This window comes from Muscardinus avellanarius (assembly GCF_963383645.1).
Source record: "Muscardinus avellanarius genome assembly, chromosome: X".
In the NCBI taxonomy this organism is placed as follows: Eukaryota; Metazoa; Chordata; class Mammalia; order Rodentia; family Gliridae; genus Muscardinus; species Muscardinus avellanarius.
The window spans coordinates 109,516,562-109,535,483 of NC_137792.1; the positions used below are offsets into that span (position 1 = coordinate 109,516,562).

The 18,922-nt window shown below is 37.1% G+C and overlaps 1 protein-coding gene and 1 pseudogene across 2 annotated transcripts in view; both read right to left on the bottom strand.

The window, feature by feature from the left end:
- TEX11 (testis expressed 11) overlaps positions 1–18,922 on the bottom strand; it is a gene marked incomplete at both ends in the record, with an annotated part of 284,756 nt that overhangs the window by 22,388 nt on the left and 243,446 nt on the right.
- On the bottom strand, positions 13,234–14,350 carry LOC308278578 (eukaryotic translation initiation factor 3 subunit M-like; annotated as a pseudogene). Its single transcript has one exon. The product of its transcript is annotated as a eukaryotic translation initiation factor 3 subunit M-like (transcript).

Consider the following 18,922-nt stretch of genomic DNA (forward strand, 5'->3'; position numbering starts at 1 on the left):
TTTTAAAAATAGTACTAAGGATGAACCCAGGGGTGTTCTACATCTGAGCTATACCCCTAGCCCTTTTTATTTTATATTTTGAAAGTGAGTAAGGCTGAGTTACCATGTGTAGTCTCTGAACCTGCTTTTGAAATATTTTATTGATTTTCTTTCTTTCTTTTTCGCATCTTTTCTCTGGATTCAATTATCTTGGTCCATTTCCAGGACAATATACCACTTGCTAGAAGCAGTGGAGTAATAAGCCAGGCTTGGTGACATACACCTATAATCCCAATACTTGGGAGGCTGAGACAGGAGGATTGCAGGTTCAAGGACAGCTTCAGCAAGTACTGAGACTCTCATCAACCTAGAGAGACCCAGTTTCAAAATAAAAATAGGGTTGGAAGTATAGCTGAGAGATAAAATGTGGGTTCCATCTGCAGTACCCCTTCACACACAAAAAAGTGGAGCAAGAACCAAAATAACCATTGTGAGGAAGCTATGGGGGTCCTTTTCAGTCTATTTCACAACTTACAAGGTCCAAGCCTTTTATGTTAAACATTTTTGTAGTTCTATTAGGAAAATTTATGTTTGAGTAATGATCTCTGATTTTGTCCTAGGATTATTAGTGAGCCAATCTCAATTTCAGATGCTATTTATTTGTTTTCTTCTTTAGTTCTACTCTATACTTCTGGCATGTTTAGATTCCCAACAGGCCCACCAATCCATGAGAACCATGTTCACCTCTGCCCCTCAGCCTTGGCAAGTGCAGGCCCTCGGGCCACCTGGACATGGCAGAGCCAAGGGGATCCAGGAATCCCAGATCAGATCCACTATACTTTGTGCAAACCACAGTATGGTCATCTCTACATGGGGACAATCTCATGGCATCACCAGCCTCCCCTCCACTGCACCAGAGGCTCAGACTTCCCTCAATACTTTTACATTTTGTGAGTTACAATTGAAGGCTATGTTTATGTACACCACCATATCCGGTTTGCATCATGTATTTTGAAGCTCTATAAAATAATTTAATTGCTGGGTGTAGTAGCACATACCTATAATCTCAGTATTTGAAAGGCCAAGACAGGACGATCATAGGTTCAATGCCAGCCTCAGCAATTTAGTGTGGCTCTCTTGCAAATAAAAAATAAAATAGGGCTGGGAGTGTAGCTCAGAGGTAGAATTCCCCTATGTTCAATTATCAGCAATACACACACACAAACACCAATAATAGCAATAAAAGAATAAATACATCAGTCTTAATCAGAAGATAATGTGATCTTATGAATAAAATACCCATGGAATCCAATAAAATTTGATTAGAACTATTAAACCAGTTCCACAAGATCAAGATATAAAAATCAATTATATTTTTATATAGTATCAATGAGCAAGCGGAAATAAACTAAAATTTTATTTACTACAGTATAAATATAAAATATTTAGGAATAAATTAAACAAAAAAGTGATGAAGAAGGAGATTCTATAGATAAGTAAATAAGGTGATCTGAGGGGATGGAAGGAAGGAAGAGGGAAATTCTCTAATACACATGATGTACTTTAACAAAAATATCAATCACTAAGCCAAGCATGAGAATGAGGGAGGGGGAGGGAATGGGGCAGAATTGGGTAAGGGCTAATTGGGTGATGTGTGCATGTATGCCTCCACCATCTTGTATCCCATTAAGATGCAAGATTACAATGCATCAATAAAAATTTTAAAAAGTGTATGATGCATACACTAAAATATAATTGAAAGAAAGATGTAGCTGGGTATGGTGGTTCACACTTGCAATTCCAGTATTTAGGAGGCTGAGACAGGAGGATTGCAAGTTCACAGCCAGCCTCAGCTACTTAGTGAGACTCTCAGCAGCCTAGTGAGAACCAAAACAAAAACATACACACATACACACACACACACACACACACACACGCACGCACGCACGCACACACATACACACTATCCCATGGCAATAAATTAGAAGATTTAGCATTGTTAATATGGCAGTACTCCTCAAAATTATCTACAGATTCAACACAAATCCAATCAGAATCCCAGCTTTAAATTTTCCATCCAGAAACTGAGAAACTGATTCTAAAATTCATGTGGAAATTCAAAGAACCCAAAGTAGCCTAAACATCTTAAAAGATCAAAGTTGAATGACTACGCTTCAGGCTTTCAAAGCTTACTACAAAGCAATGATAACCAAGACATCATTGTACTGGCATAAGGATAAACATATATACCAGTGGAATAGACCAAATAATCTAGAAATAAAAACATGTGTCTGTGGTTAACTAAATTTTCACAAAATAGCAAATACCATCCACTGGGGAAAAGAACATCAAACAGTACTGAGATAGGTAGATAGCTACATGATAAAGATTTAAGTTAGACCCGTACTTCATTTCATGCACAAAAGTTAGCTCAAAATGGATCACATATCTAAAAATAAGAACTAAAACTATACAACTCATAAAAAGAATAGGGACAAAACTTCATGACTTTGTATTTGGCAATGGATCCTTAGACATGACATTAAAAGCCCAACCAACTAAAGACAGATAAATTGGCCCTCATCGTAGTTTTTAAAAATTGTACTTCAAAGGACTCTATCAAGAAATGGGAAATGACAATCCACAGAATCTGAGAAAATATTTGCAAGTGATATATCTGACTAGGAATTTGTATACAAAGAACTCTTATTTCTCAGTAATAAAGATGACCCATCCACTCAAAACCTGAACAATGATTCTGCTATGGTTTTTCCCCTCCAAAATTGATGTTCAAATTTGATTGACATCGTGATTATGTTGGGAGGTGGGGCCATTAAGAGGTGATTAGATAGTTAGGAAGGATTAATGCCTTTCTAGTGGGACTGAGTGAATTCTTGTTCTCAAGGGACTGGATTAGTTACTGGGAGAGCGGGTTCTTTAATAAAGTGAGCTCCCTCATGTTTTGTCTTTTCTGCATACACTAACTTGCCCTTTCAGCTTCTGCCATGCCACAACACCCTCATCAGATGCCTTGGTTGTGCCTTAGGACTTCCCAGCTTCAAGAAGTGTTACCCAAAATAAACTTCTTCATAAATTATGCAGCCTCACATATTCTGTTATAGCAACAGAAACACAGACTAAGAAAGGGTCTGGATTGATATTTCTCCAAAGAAGATACACAGTACAATAGCCAGTAACCATTGGCTCAATATCATTGGTCATGGGGAAAATCAAATAAAAAACTATAATGGGATATCCACACACATTAACTAAGATGGCTAGGATAAAATTTCAGATAATACAAGTGCTGGCAAGGATGTAGAGAAAGCTGAAGCCTCATACATTGGTAAGGGGTTATGTAAAATGAAAAAGATTCTTTGAAAAACATTTTGGCAATTACTCATATGACTAAATATAGAGTTGTCATATGCCCTAGGAATCTTTCCCTAGGTGTACACCCAAAAACATGAAAATATTTCCACACAAAAACTTGTGTATAATTTTTTTCATAAACCAAAAAATGGAAACAGCCCAAATGTTTAACAGCTGATGAATGAATAAATATAATATATAACAATACAAATGAATATTTGACCATAAAAGTAAGAGTGCCAATACATGCCGCAACATGCATGAACTTTGAAAATTTGCCATGTGAAACAAGCCAGTCACAAAAGTCTACATATTATATGATTCCATTGAATGGAACATCAAGAACATGCAAGCCTACAGAAACAAAAAGCAGATTAGTGGTTTCTTAAGGCTTGTGTGGGAGAAATTCAAGGATAGGTAAGGGGTTCAGAGTTTCTTTCTGAGGTAATTTAATATTCCCAAATTGATTGTTGAAGGTGAGTGCATATATCTGTGAATATACTAAATATACTAAAATCTACTGAATTGCTTGCTTTACTAGGTGAATTGCATGGCATGTATATTATGTCTCAATAATGCTAAAATTGAATTTATACTCTGTATATTCTTTTGTACTCAACATTTCCTCGTGACAATGTCTGGTTTCCATCTTTAGTTTTGTATGTATCAGAAATTAATTACCTTTATATGTTTTACTGAATTGCAGTTCTTTATATGTTCTGGATTTATCAAGCTTATGTCTGTGGCATGTATTTTTCTCTTCTCCATAGTGTCTCTGACAAATTGAAGTTTTCAATTGTCATGAAGTCTGCTTTATCAATATCTTCTTGTATAGTTGGTAATTTTTGTGTTCCTAAGGACATGAAGATATTCTCCTATAATTCTTCTCAGAAACCTTACAATATGGGGTCTTTGCATATTGTCTAGACTGGCCTTAAACTCCTGGGCTCAAACAGTCCTCTTACTTCAGCCTCCCAAGGAGCTGGGACTATAGCCTTGCTTATCTAAAATCAATGTTTATCTAGCCAGGTGTGGTGGCACACGCTTGTAATCCCTGTGCTTGGGAGGCTGAAACAGGAGGATCACACAGGTTCAAAGCCAGCCTCAGCTACTTAATGAGGCTCTCGGCAACTTAGTGAGACCCTGTTTCCAAATAAAATAGAAACTAGGTCTGGGAGTGTATCCCAGAGGTAGAAAGCCCCTGGGTTCCACACCCAGTAACACAAAAATAAATAAATAAATAAATAAAAATAAAATAAAATCAATGTTTTTATATGGTGTGAAGGAGGGGTCAGGGTTTATTTTTTCTTTGAAATAGCTAATTAATCCAGCATTTTAATATATAAAAATTTCTCCATTGAATGGTATTGGTCACCATTGTTGTAAACAAAATAACCATGTATAAAATGGACTCTCTTCTATACTCTCCTGTGGTGTAACCATTCAAACTCTATCTTTTCTAAGATTGTACTTTGCATCTCCATAGAAATTTTAATGTCATTCTGTCAGTTTCCACAAGTAAAACAGCTGAGATTTTGATTGTAATTTCTTTGAATCTATGTATTAAATTGGAAAAATTGACATCAAAATAAAAATGAAAAAAATATATATAGTCTTCATTTACTTGGGCTTTTAAAAATATCTCTCAGCAATGTATTTGTTTTGTTTGGTTTGCTTTGATTTTTTTGGTACTGGGAATTGAACCATTGAACCCATGGGCATTCTACCTCTGAGCTACACTTCCACCCCTATTTTTAATTTTTATTTTGAAACAGGGACTAAGTTGCCAAAAGGTCTCACTAAGTTACTCAGATTGGCCTTGAATCAAAGATCCTCCTGTCTTAGCCTCCCAAATATTGAGATTACAGGTGTGCACCATGCCCGGCTGTTTTGTTTATTTGTTGTTGTTTTTTTTTTTTTTAGTTTTTTTAGTGTAGAATTCTTCCACATCTTTCATTATAGATTTATTACTAGGCATTTGATAGATTTTGAAGCTCATATAAATAGTATTTCACTACTTTTGGGTACTGGCCATTAAAGCCAGGGACATTCTATATCCCCAGCCTCCTTTTTTTTTTTTTTTTTTTTTTTTGGTGGTACTGGGGATGGAACCCAGGGGCCTTCTACCTCCAGGCTACACTCCCAGACCTATTTTATATTTTATTTGGAAACAGGGTCTCGCGCGGCTGGCTTCGAACTTGCACGATCCTTCTGTCTCAGCCTCTCAAGCACGGGGTTTACAAGCGTGGGCCACTACACCCAGCTCCCTAGCCCTTTTTTAAAAAACAGAATTTTACTAATTTTCTGTGAGTTTCACTAAGTTGCTGAGGCTGACCTTATTAAATGGCATTTAAATCTGGGTTTGGTGGTGCATACCTGTGGTCCCGGTACTTGGAAGGTTAAGACAGAAGGAGCAAAGGTTTGAGACCAGCCTTAGCAACTTAGCAAGACTGTCAAAAAATATATAAAGGGATGGGAGTTTAGCTTGGATATCGAATGCCTCCTGAGTTCAATCCCCAATTTTTTTTTAAAAAAAAAGGTATTTAAAAATTCATTTTTCGCTGGGCATGGTGGTGCACACTTGTATTTCCAGTGTTTGGGAGGCTGAGACCAGAGAATCACAGTTCGCAGACAGCCTCAGCTACTTAGTGAGGCCCTCCTTAACTTAGTGAGACCCTGTTTCAAAATAAAAATAATTAAAAACAGGGCAGGGGGTGTACCTCGGAGGTCAAATGCCCCTGGGTTCCATCCCCAGACCCGCAAGAAAAAAATATTTTTCTGGCCAGGAGTGGTGGCACACCACATGCTTATAATCCCAGTACTTGGGAGGTTGAGACAGGAGGATCGCAGGTTTGCAGCCAGCCTCAACTACTTAGTGGGCCACTCCACAATTTAGTGAGAACTTGCTTCAAAATAAAAAATAAAATTGGGCTGAGGGTGTAGCTCAGAGGTAGAATGCAATCCCCAGTACCAAAAAAAAAAAAAAAAAAAAAAAGAGTTCATTTTTCTGATCTGGGTGTGGTGGTGCATACCTGCAATTCCAGGACTTGGGAGGCTGAGACAGGAGGATAGCAGGTTTGAGGACAGCCTCAGCAATGTAGCAAGACTTTCAGCAACCTAGTGAGACCCTGTTTCAAAACAAAAAATAGAAAGGGCTGGAGGTGTAGCTCACAAGTAGAATACCCTTGAGTTCAAACCCCAGTACCACACACACACACACACACACACACACACACACACACACACTACCACACACAGAAAAGTTCATTTTCCAATAAGTTTTTGTTAGCATACAGAAATATAATTAACATTTGTATACTGACCTGTATTTAACAACCATACCAAATTCATAAATTCTTTAAATTTCTTGAAAATAAAACACAAATACAAAAAACATATTATCTGTTATAACATTTGTTTTCAAAATTTGAATTCATTCCCTAGTATAGGATATAGTTTAAGCAGAATATAACTTAAATATCTGCATATATGTAATAGTCTATGTGAAATAACGGGTGAATGCAAAAACTGCACCTAATAATCACAAGTGAATTACAACGGAAACTTCTACCAGCTACCTCAGATCACTGGTCATGTTGTGAACCACACCCATTTCCCCATGCCCCCAGTCACATCTGTAGCTACAAGTTGCCATCAGATTTCAGGCAGCCCTCCATCCACCACTTCACAATATCTCAAAAGCCACACTTCTGCTGAGACGGGAGGTTCACAATCCTAGACCAGTCTGGGCATCTTAGTGTGACCCTGTTTCAAAACAAAAAATGCATGGGGATATAGATCAGAGGTAGAACACCCTTGGGTTCAATCTCCAGTGTCTGTCTATCTGTCTGTCTGTCTGTCTGTCTGTCCGTCCGTCTGTCTGTCTCTCTCTCTCTCTCTCTCTCTCTCTCTCTCTCTCTCACACACACACACACACACACACACACACACACACACAAACTCACACAGCTGCAATCTTTCTGACATCCATTTCCACAAGCAGATATCAGGTCTTTTTCAAGGTAAAATGCTGTATTTATTGTGCTACTGATGTATTTTAGTCATCTAATATGTATACAAGTGTGCTATAATTTTATTACGTTCCTATCTTTTTTAAAATTTTTTTGCAGTACTGGAGATGGAACCCAGGGACATTCTACCTCTGATCTACACCCCCAGCCCTATATTTTAGTCATTTTATTTATTTATTATTTTTTGTGGTACTGGGATTCCTGGAAGCCCTTCTACCTCCGGGCTACACTCCCAAGCGCGAGGTGTGCCACCACACCCGGCTAGTCTTTATTTTTTGAAACAGGGTCTCACTGAGTTGCAAAGGAGCTTGCTAAGTATCTGAGGCTGTCCTCAAACCGCCATCCTCCAGTCTCAGCCTCCTGAATGCTGGGTTTACAAGCATGTGCCACCATGCCTGGCTGGTATCTATCTTTTTAAAACATGTCACTGACCAAGTTTTATGCATGTTAGGGCCCTAACTGTATTTTTCTATGCGTCCTTGATTTTTATTGCACAATTTTGCATAGTATAATCATTTTTAGCAACACATATGCCCATGTTATAGCAGAACTGACTATAAAGTATTTTCACAATTGCTAATCTATATCCCCATGAGAACCAAAGTTCCTAACTAGAGCACAGCACTGTACATAGTTCATCTTATCCTCAGCCTTGGTCCAGTCAAAAAGAGTGTTTTAAAAGTTTCTTAGATAAGCTTTATTTCCTCAGTGTTTCTGTAGTCCATTTATAATACAGTTAAGATTCATTTTTCAAAGTCTGAATTCCATCTGGACTTCTTCCACATCCGGAATGACTTATTTTTAAATCATATATAGTAAGATCTACTCTTCATGGTGTATACAGTTCTATGGGCTTTGACAAATACACAGAGTTGTGTGTCCACTACACAGTTGCTTACAAAATAGTTAATTGCCCTAGAATTTTTCTCATGCTATCCCTCTACAGAGAATTCATCCTTCCATTCCCAACCTCTGGCAACCACTATTTTATGTTCCTATATTTGTACCTTTCCCAGGATGTCATCTAAATTGAATTATAGCCTTTTGGGTCTGGTTTTTTTCACTTAGTAAATTAATTTAACATCAGTTCTCTGCTGAATGGTACTCTACTGCATAGATGTACCACAGTTTAAGTCATTTCAGGTTACCATTTTTGTTGCTGCAATTAAGTGATCAGCGCCTGGACATGGTTTGTTCCCTGTGATACTTTTAAAACGATAGTTTAGAAATTCCTTGACTATTATGAGCCTATCAGGTAGGCAAAACTCCCAAACAGTGTATCTACAGGGCAAGAATTTTTAGCCCAACTTCACAGATGCAAAAATTAAGACTAAGAGATTAAATTGCCTGCCCATAGAAATATAGAAAATTAATTGAGAATTAGGAATATTATCCCAGATGTTCTTACTCACAATCCATACTGGGAAGAATGTAGGAGAAAAGACTAGAAAGTTGGAAAATAGAATCTAGGGAGAATAATTTTTGAAATATTTGGTCTGAAGAAGAGAGAGCCTTGTGAGTACTTTGAAAACAATCTTGAATCAAGACATTCACAGATGGTCTTTAAGAAGTAGCAGAGTAAAGTGACCAATTAAACCTAAGATGCAAGCGATGGTAGTATATACATATGTCTCTGACCCTGACATGAGTAGGGAAGTGTTTGTAGTTCACCATTAAATATGAAATAATGAGAAGTGCATTGGTTTTTAGATAATGTTTAACAGGGTGAGGAAGTTGTATTCTATTCTGAGTTTGTTGAATGTCTTCATCACGAATGGGTATTAACATTTCTTCAAGTGCTTCTCCTGCATCTATTCAGATGATGGATAATTCCCCCCTCTATTTGGTTAATATACATTGATTTTTGTCATGTTAAATTCCTGGGATAAATGCAAATTGGTCATGAAGTATCCCTTTTACATAATTCTGGATTCAATTTTTTTAAATTTTGTTTATGAGTTTTGCATCTATTATTTAAGATATGGCCTGTGCTTTTTCCTGAAATATTCTTTTCAGATTTTGGCATCATATTCATGCTAGCTCCATAAAAACAATGTTTTACCTCTTTATTTTCTGTAAGAGCTATTTATACAGAATTGCTATTATTTCTTCTTTATATATTTAGAAGAATGGGAAGGTATTTAAGACTTCATTTCTTTAATAAAATAATTTTAATTTACACAATCATCCAAAGTATTCTAAAGGAGAAGATTCAGATCATTTCTTTTTGGACCCATTTTGGTAAGAATACTCACAAGAATTTATTCATTTTGTCTGTAGTAGAATTTATTGGCATGAAGTTATTCAAAATGTTCTTTTATTGCATTTTTAAAATGTCTTTATTGGTACACTGTATTCATACATCATAATGGGATAAAAACTTGTGTAGACATACATGCACACATCACTCAGTTAGCCTCTACCCAACCCCCACCCCAATCTCTCCCCATCCCTCCTTCCCATGCTTAGCTTAGTGGTTGACATCTAATATTATAGCAATTTATCCAAAATTAACAATGATAATCTCACATAACAGATTCATTTGTCTGATATCAAACTTTTGATCACTTAAAGATAATATTTCAGTATTTCTTTTTGCTTTCTTTCTTACCAGAGGATATTTTTTCCTTTTTTTAAGGTAAAACTATTGTACATTTATTTTTTTCCAGAAAAAAATCTATCCTTACATAAAATATGAACTCTAAATACCCAAAACAACCTCAAAAAAGAGCAAAGCTAGAAGATGTACATTTTCTGATTTCAAACCTTATAAAGCCACAATAATTGAAACAGTGTAGTACTGTTTGCTATAAAGGCAGATATATAAACCAGTGGCATAAAATAAAAAGCCTAGAAATAAACTCTTCCATATATTGTCAAGTTATTTTTGACAAGGTTTCCACAAACATTTGGTGGAGGAAATAATAATCTTTTCACTAAATATTGTTGAAGAATAATAATTACATGAAAAAGAATAAAATTGGACCCTTACCTAACACCATATATAAATATTAACTCAAACTAGATAAAAGACCTAAATGTAAATCTTAAGACTATAAACTTTTAGAAGAAAACTTGGGTCATAAACACTTCACAACATTGAAATTGGCAGTGATTTCTTGGATATAATTTCAAAGGCAAGGCAACAAAAGAATAAACAAACTTCCTAAAAAATAAAAAAATATTGTACATCCAAAGACAATGTAAAAAGTTAAAAGTTACTTATAAAATGGGATAAAATATTTCCAAATGCTATATCTGAAGGTATATTAATATTCCAACTAGACATCCTAAAAATTAGCAAAAATAAAAGCAAACAATACAATTTAGAAACACAATTTAGAAATAGGTAAAAGACTGAAATAAATAATAAATCTCCAAAGATTTTAACTTATAAACACATGAATATATTCTTCTTTGCTTAGTTATCTGCTGGATGGAAAATCTTGTTTCTCTGGTTCTGGTGTGCATTACCTATTTCTTCTTTGTAGTTAATCTCTTTGAGTATTTTCTCTAGCGCTGGTTTTGAAGACATTAATTCCTTCAGTTTCTGTTTGTCATGGAAGCTTCTTATTTCCCCATCTAATTTGATAGATAGTTGTGGTGGGTAGGAAATTTTTGGCTGGAAGTTGTTTTCTTTCAGAGTTTGGAATATGTTACTACTCCAAGCCCTTCTGGCTCTCATGGCTTGGTTTGGGAAGTCTGGAGTGATTCTAATTGGTTTGCCTCTGAATGTCACTTGACCCTTTGTTTTTGTTACATTTAAGATTCTCTGCTTGGCTTCCACATTGGTCATTTTGACAATTATGGCGTGGGGATCCTCTTCTCTGATCCTATCTAAAGGGGGTTCTATAACTTCCCTGGACCTGTGTATTGACCTCTTGCTCTATGTTTGGAAAATTTTCTATTATTTCTTTGAAGAGATTATTGATCCCTTTGGTTTCACCTTCTTTTCCCTCCTCTATTCCAATTATTCTTAGGTTAGCTCTCTTAAAATGGGCCCATATTTTTTCAATGTCAGATTCCTGCTTTCAGATTTTTTTTCTAAGTTAGAAACTATGAATTCGTTTTTGGAGTGATCATCTTCTAAGAGAGAGATTCTATTCTCCATGTGGTCTAATCAATTGTTTATACTTTGAATTGAGGACTTTACCTCAATGATTGCTTCCTTTATTTCTTTTAGACTCTCTAAATTCTTTTCAACAGTCCTGTATTATTTCTAAGGTTATATTCTTGACTTGATCTTCTGGAGATTTCTGAATTTCTGTGTTATCAGGTTCTGATAATATAGGGCTGTGGGCATTCACTGTTCTATTATTGTTCCTCTTTCCCATGATTTCAGAGGTTTGTGCCTTCCCTGGATCACTACGACTTCACTTAGGGTGCTCTGTATCTCGAGTCTGTTGTAATCTCAGCTGCCACTACTCCTTTACTGGGTTGTATCGCAAAGTCTCAGACCCAGGATGTTAATCGAGGATGCGCGAGACCGTGGGGGTGCCGGGCTGGGCGTTTTCCCACAGGTAGCTGCAACTAGGGTGTGGTATCTCTGCCACTGCTACTTCTTCACTGGGTTAGACTGCAAAATATCATGTCCAAGGAGATTATCAAAGCTGCCCAAGTCCCTGAGAGTGCAGTACAGAGATTCCTCCTTTGGGGGCTGAAATTTCACTCACAGTTATTGTGTATGCAGATCAGGAGCTGTTGCAGGCGCGGTGAGCTTGTAGTTGCTGCTGTCAATATGGCACTCCTGCCATGCCCTCAGCCGTGAGGCTGGTGCTGCTGGCAATATGCTGCTGCTGCCATGCCCTTGGCTGTGAGGCTGGCGTATTTCTTTTCTGGTTTTGAGCTCCGTTCTGAGTCCCTGGAAGGCGTGATGAGCTTGTCCACTGGGAGTTTTAGACATTCATTGTGCTGAAAGAACTGCTGAATTACACCTGAATGATTCGCAGCTGCTCACTTGAGCTCCTTGTTTACCTTTCCTCTCTGGAGCCTGGTGCTGTGAGGGAAGATGGCGCTGGTGCAGCTCCGCTGCCACATTGCGGGCTTGATTTCTGGCCTCTCTGGTTGTTCTTCTAGTCTTTTTTTTGTCTGTCCCTTGTGTTTACATTTTTATTTTTCTGCTGATGGTGTTTTCTGCCTATGGAAAGCGTTGATTTTGTGGCCACAGAGATTGAGTTTTAGCAGGACTCCTATAGACTGCTTTTCTTGGTCACCATCTTCCCAGAAGTCCACCTTTTATTGTATTTTTAATGTCTGAAGGATTTGTAGTGATTTCCACTTTTGAGATACTGGTAATAGTAATTGGTGTTCTATTTTATCTTTATCTATCTTTCAAGGTGTTTTTCAATTATGTTATTCTTTACCAAGACCTAACTTTTGGCTTTGTTGATTTTCTGCATTGTATGTTTGTTTTCTGTTTCACTGTTTCATGTTATTATCTTTGTTATATTCTTCCTTCTACTTTCTTTGCATTTAATTTGCTGTTATTTTTCTATATTCAAGTTGAAAGTTCATATCATTGATTTTTCAAACCTTTGTTTTTCTAACATATGTACTCAATATATACCTCCTTTAGTTATATCCAACAAGCTTTGATGTTACATTTTCATTTTGGTTCAGTTGAATATATTCAATAATTTTCATTTTGATTTATTCTTGATTTGATAGGTTATTTAGAAGTATTTCATTTAAATTTCTAACAGAGAGGTTTCTAGTTATCTTTCTGTTATGGATTTTTAATTTAATACTACTTTATTTATTTATTTATTTATTTATTTAGTTATTTAGTTATTTAATAATGTTTTACTCTGATTATTTTTCTTCAAAAGACCAAGATTATGTGCATAAAAATTCAAGTATCAGAAAGATTCAAAAGGCTGCTTTTCACTTTGTTCAAGTTTTGTTTTCAGGCATTAAGTGTGTCATATAGTTGTTGCCATTGCTGTTTTCCAAATGTCTGATGTGTGCTTTGACTGACAGCTACTTTTCTCTGGGTCTGATCAATTTTGCAGTAGACCTTAGTTCTTACCGCGTCAATAACAAAAGCTTCAACATCATCAGCTCCAATCTGAATTTCTTGTTGCACTGCATCAAAAGAAGTTTATTTTCCACTGCCATTCCCATAAAAGTAAGCAGTCTCATTTTTGCCATATTCTGTTAATGTAAAAGGCCAAGTGAGTCAATGAAATCCTTATTATTCTGATAAAACTTGACATATGATGCCAATTTAGCACTTACAAAAATGGTTAAAAGATCATGAATGAGCTCGCCTTCCAAAAACTTGACTGGCTTTAAAGTAAGAAGATGGTCAAAACGAAATGCATTTGGATCTTTCAATGCTCGTACAATACACCTGTGGGCGTCAACTCGAGCCTGGGAAGCATTGTCCTCTGTGTAACTCCCAAGCAATTCTACCATGACTTTTGAAGCAGCATCACTTTTCTTATAATCCCCAAATACCTCATAAAGCAGTCTTAATAGGGTATTTTTTTTCCAATGGTGAGATTCCAGTTGGAAATCCATTTTCTAACTTGATCCAGCTCAGTTGGAATGTACTGGATGGCCCCACAAGATGCTGCCACTTTAATAAGACTGAAATACACTGTGTATCTTACAGAAATATTCTTATCCATCCCATGGAAAAGGTTACATAGCAACTGCAGTCTCAGAGATGGGAGTTCACCTTCTAGAAACTTGACCAGATTTTCAGAAAGGTATTTGATTAATACTTCTTGCTTGTCCCCTTCCAGGACCAACAAGAGGGATACCACACTGTTCATCACATTTTCCACATTTTTATCATCTTCCTTCAGACATACATCACAGGCTTCAATAATCTGAGCTAAATCTACATGAAGTCCACCTTCTGAATTCTCTTCTGAGATCTCAGCTCCTTTAGATTTCAGGTAAGCAGGAAGCTCAGCAGCCTGGTCTTCCTCAGTGATATCCATGAAGGCCGGGATGCTCATCGTGAAGGCCCCGGCACCGTGAATGCCCCACTTGCTAGTCCTATTTTACTGAGGTAATACACTTCATATGATTTTAATACTTGGCTATTATTCAAACTTGCTTTTTAGTTTAGCATAAAATATATTTTTACAAATGTTACAAATGCACTTGTAAACAATGTACATTCTATAGTTAGTAGGTGTATTATTCTATACATGTATCAACTAAAGGTGGACTGAAGTTGAAAGTTGGGAAACCTTATAGAATTAAATAATGAATGTTTGTGTGTGAATAATAGTATACTCTCTAATCTGATGGCAAGTATAAGTATGCTCTCTAAACTTGACACTGTGCCAAGATAATGGTACAGAAACATTTCTCAATACACATCTGTGTATTACAAAAGCAAATCACAATGAGATATATATTAGGAAAAGAGGCACTTGAAAGACATTTCCAATCAGGTCAGACATTTGGAGAATAATAGTATATGTTACTATAAATATTTGAGGATAGGACCTGTTTCCTAAACCTGGGACTCCTACTATATTTCTTTAGTGACTCCATAGCCCTGAATGAAAGTACATACCCACTACCATTAGTGTTTTATTTAATTTTCTCTGTGGGAAATCAAGTACTGCCAAAATGAAGACGAAAGAATCAACTTCTATTAGAAATACCTGGATATCTCCATGTGTTAGCTTTGTATCACTATAACAAAATACCTGAAAAGATCAACTTTAAAAGAGAAACAGAAGCTGGACATGCTTTTAATCCAAGTATTTGGGAGGCTGAGACAGGATTATCACAGGTTCACAGCCATCTTCAGCTACTTAGTGAGACCCTCTGTAGCATATTGAAACCTTGTTTCAAAAATAGGAAATAGCCGGGTGTGGTGGCACAAACTTGTAATCCCAGCATTTGGGAGGCTGAGACAGGAGGATCACAGTATGAGGCCAGCCTCAGCTACTTAGTGAGGCCCTTTGCAACTCAGTGAGGCCCAGTTTCAAAATAAAGAATAAAATATAGGGCTGGGGGTGTCACTCAGAGGTAGAATATCCTTGGGTTCCATCCCCAGTACTGCAAAAAAAAAAAAAGAATAAAAATGAGGGCTGTGTGTATAGCTTGGAGGTAGAGTGTCCCTGGAGTCAATATCCACTACCTGAGAGAGAGAGAGAGAGAGAGAGAGAGAGAGAGAGAGAGAGAAAGATAGAGATCTAGGCATGGTGGTGCACATCTATAATCCCAGTACTTGGGAAGCTGAGATAGAAAGATCACAGGTTCCAGGTCAGCACATGGTAATTTAGGGAGACCCTGTTTCAAAATAAAAATAGGTCTGAAGATATATCTAGGTGGTAACACACCCTGGGTTCACAACTCAGTGCTACAAAAGAAGAACTGTTTATTTTGACTCACAGTTTTGGAGATTTCAGTGCATGACCAATTTGCCCCATTGTTTTGGGCCTACAGCAGCATAGTACAATCATGGTAGGAGAGCATGTTGGAGGAAGCTGCTTAACTCACAGTGGCCAGGAAGTAAGTAGAGAGGAAGGGAAGGGGCCAGTGCCCTAGTATTTCCTTCAAGGGCATGTCCTCAATTGCTTCACTTCCTTCCACTACTTCTCCCAAAGGTTCTACCACCTACCAATAGAGCATGGGCTGGAGTTTGAGTCTTTTAACATATGAGCCTTTAGGAGAAACTTATCCAAACCATAGCATTGCAACAAATCATTTAATTTCTTGCAGGAGCAAAAATCTTAAGTTTAAGTTCTCCTATTCCTGTGACCTAAGTCCTGACCCAAATTGTACTCTGGAGTATCCACTCAAGGCGAGGTATGGTGGCACATGCTGTAATCCCAGCTACTCAGAAGGCTAAGGCAGGAGGATCCCAAGCTTGAGAGCAACTTAGCAAGATACTGTCTTAAAGTAAAAAATAAAAGCCAGGTATGGTGGCACATACTTATAATCCCGGTACTTGGGAGGCTGAGACAGGAGGATTGCAGTTCTCAGACAGCCTCAGCTACTTAGTGAGGCCTTCTGCAATTTAGTGGGACCTTGTTTCAAATTAAATAATAAGAAATAGGGCTGGAGGTGTAGCTCAGAGGTAAAATGCTCTGGGCTCCATCTCCAATACAGAAAATAAATAAATTTATATTTTACTTTAAAAAAAAGAGTGTCCCTGGGTTTAGTTCCCAGTACTGAAAAAAACCACTCAAGTTTTGTCACTCTATTTAATGTGCCAGATCAGCTATATATGCCTTTGCTTTTAGCTGATCTCAACCCTATCACCTTTAAGAATTTCTTATCCATTGAGAACTAATCTCTAGGACAAAAGTAACCCTTGATTGATGTTATTAAGCCAATGAAAGGACCAAACAATGTCTTCCTGCTGAAGGAATGTGCATTTAATCTTAGTTTTGGTATGTAAAACTGAATGGACCAAAATATTTCTGAATCAAACACTGTTAAATGGTAGCTTTTATCTACAGCATTTGGATAAATTAGAATGATCTTTGAATAAATTAGAATGATCTTTTGAGTTCCGGAGCGAGAGGCCTATAATATACAAATACTTGATTTAATACACACACAAACACGCTCCTCCTCCTTCTCATCCTCCTTGACCTCCTCGTCCTCTATCTCCTCCTCGTCATCCTCGTCAAACTCCTCCTCCTCCTCCTCCTCCTCCTCCTCCTCCTCCTCCTCCTCCTCCTCCTCCTCCTCCTCCTCCTCCTCCATCATCATTTTCCCTGCCAGCTGAACTGCATTTCTGCAGGGCTTTGTTCTAAACCTCTCAGGAGGTTTGCCTTGCTTGCCATAGGCACAAAGCCTTTTGATGATAACACTTCAATACTTTATACCAAAGTCAAAATTATATCACTGGTGAGGAAATTTTTTTCTAGTGATGACCTATGAAAACAAAGATTTTTCTGTCACTGGGCTTTTGTGATAAAAATTTAATGCACTACAAAATAAACAGTTTTATCAAATCAAACCACTAAGGTTAATTCTAGCCCTAACATTCAGTGATTCTCTGTATTGAAAGTCTGATTGTAAGGATGCTCCTAGCAATATCTCAAAGTGATAATTTTTAAATAAATTTTTATTGGTGCATTGTAGGCATACATCTTAATGAGATAAGAAACTTGTGGAGATATACATGCACACATCACCCAATTTTCCTTTACTGAATCCCCATCCCATTCCCTCTCCCTCCTTCCTTCCCATGCTTGGTTTAGTGATTGATTTTTATATGTTTAAGTATATCATTTGCTTTAAAGAATTTTCCTCTTCCCTCCTCCCATCCCCTCAGATAGGACACCTTAATTGCTCCTCTATAGGATCTCCTTCTTCATCTAGAGTTCCTCCTGTTACCCATTTCTCCCTAGCTTTCGCATATTAGGGAAAGCATCTGAGTTCTTATTTCTTTTACATTTCCCTCTAAATGCCATGGTTTTGCTCTCCTTTATGGCTGGGTAAAATTGTATTGTGTACATATCCCATAGTTTTGTAATCCATTCATCTGTTGATGGACATCTTGGCTGGTTCCATAGCTTGGCAATGGTGAATTGTGCAGCTATGAACATAGACATTCATACATTAGTTTGGTAGTTTGGCTTTCATTCTTTTGGGTAGATACCCAGAGGTGGTATTGCTGGATCATATGGTAAGTTCATTTTCATTCTTCTGAGGATATTCCATACTGTTTTCCAAAGTGGTTGCACTTATTTGCAATCCCCCCAACAATGCATTAGAGTTCTACTTCTCCACATCCAATCAATTACAGTTTCTTTTTTCCTTGGAAGTCCTTATTTTATTTTGAAAGTGATAATTTTCAATAAAGACTCTGAGGGGAAAGTCTCTTATTTTACAGCTAGAAAGGCAGATTCAAAAACTATGAGGTGCCTTGAGTTAAAAAGGTCCTTAGTATCTTATCACCATTAGCAAAGTCATGTTTGGTACAATCCCAGTTTCCATTTAAATACCTTTTTCTTGGAAACCTGACCTGCCCTCTCTATCTTATATCCTAAGGTAAATTTCTGTTAGTTATTTTTATTATTTAAGTGTTATTTTCCCAAAGTGTAAACCAATTATATTATTGTGAGCTCTCAGGGTCTTTGCATGGGGGGCTTTCAAAGATCAAAACACTATGATATTCAAGTGAATGAATCTCACGATAAAAGTTATAGTAGTATAGCAGCATTTTATTTAATAACTATTTATTGAATCTTACTAATATGTCAAGCAGAGTTTAGGAGGTAGGGTTAAAGAATGAGTAAGACATATAACATCTCAGCCTGCTATGTTTTGAATATATCCTATTTGAAATTTAGGCGTTGAATCTTGATGGCTTAAGATGTGGGGCCTTTAAGAGGTGATTAGACCCTGAGGGCTTCAACCACTTGCATGGGATTAAGACCTTTATAAAAGAGACTTCATGCTGTGCTGTGCTCTCTTGCCCTTCCACCTGCCACTGTGTGGCATAGCATACATTTTTTAAGGACAAATACAAGCCTTACATTTTCATGTTTCCATAATACCTAGCTGCCCCTAGGAATTTAATAAAGACTTTGCAGAATAAATGTGGTAAG